Source organism: Penaeus chinensis, chromosome 13 (genome assembly GCF_019202785.1).
Source record: "Penaeus chinensis breed Huanghai No. 1 chromosome 13, ASM1920278v2, whole genome shotgun sequence".
NCBI classification, from domain to species: Eukaryota; Metazoa; Arthropoda; class Malacostraca; order Decapoda; family Penaeidae; genus Penaeus; species Penaeus chinensis.
In genome coordinates this window covers 25,101,010-25,102,586 of record NC_061831.1, presented here as the reverse complement: position 1 = coordinate 25,102,586, position 1,577 = coordinate 25,101,010, and positions in this window count along the sequence as shown.

The window sequence follows — 1,577 nt, the reverse complement described above, 5'->3', positions numbered from 1 at the left end:
TACCTTTCTGCATTTGATCTAGAAGTACGATTATCATTCAAGACGCTTTTGTCGGTCTCCTAACCCCCGCCCCCCCACACCACGAAATTAAGGAAAATGTTCTTTCCTGGAAACCGTTAGTGTAGCATGGCCTTGCACGTGCCTGGAAGATTAGAGTGCAGGAAGGGTAAATGAGGTTAAGGGGGTGGGAAGGAGAAGGGGGAGAGGGGGAGGGGGACGTGAAAGGGAAGGGGAAGGGGGAAGGGAAGGGGAAGGGGGAGAAGGGGAAGATAAGCAGGGGGAGGGGGAAAGGAAGAGGTGATAAGGGGAAAGCGGAGCGGCGAAGAGGGGGAGGATGACAATGAGAAAAGAGGGGGGACAGGTGGAAAGGGGAAGATGGCCACGAAGAGGAAGAAGAAGAAGAGGGGGGCGGCCAGGGGAGGGGTAGGAAGAGGTGAAGAGAGAAGAGGTTGACCAGGCGGGAGGGCGGGAGAGGGAGAGGAAGTGAAAACGGAGGAAAGGCTGGCCAGCAGGGAAAGAGGAAGAGAGAAAGAAGAAAGAGAGGTGGGGAGAAGGGGGAAAAAGGGGGGAGAATAACCAGGGGAAATGGGGATAGGGGGAGTGAAGGGAGGATAGCCAGAGGGGAGTTTGCACACAGCGGGGCGAAGGCAGAAAGTACACACACGCCTTGCACTTAATTTCCGTCAGGGAGGACGTAGGCGTCACGTTGTTTCACCCCTTCTCTCATTATCACAATTCTTCCGATATTTTTATCTACTGTTCATTTTACCTCTTCGTTAGCTTACAAACTGTTATTATCATTATCATTATTATTAAAATCACTACTGTTTTGATTATTATGATTACTCATGTGTTACCATTGTTATCATTATTAGTAGTATTAGTATTAGTATTATTAGTATTATGAGTATTATAATTATTACCTTTGTTATTATTATAATTATCAACATTATTGTTATTGTCATTATGATTGCTACCATTATCATTATATTCATTTATCATCATCATAACAATCGTTATCCTCATTGTGGTTATTATCATTTATTATTATAATTATTATCATTGTCATCATCATTATTATTATTAGTTGTTGTTAATAGCATTATTACTATTATCATTCTGTTAGTAGTTGCAATAGTAGTAGTACTGTTATTACTATCATTATTATTATCATAAGCACTATTATTATTATTGATATTATCATTATAATTTTGATTATTATTATTATCATTATTATTATTAGTATTAGTATTAATAGTATTAACATATTTATTAATATAATCATTAATATTGTAATTATTAGTAGTAGTATTATCATTATTGTTATCATTACTATCCTCATTATCATTATCATTACTTTTATTATTTTTATTGTTATTGTCAGTATCATCATCGTTGCATTAATTAATATTATTGTTAATACTATCTTAACCAATGGTATCTTTATCATTAGTTTAGTTTATTACCATTATCGACATCATTTTATCATTATCATTGTCACCATCATCATTATGATCACTGTTATCATTGTTATCATTACATTGCCATGATCATTATTAGTGTCATTATCATTGTTT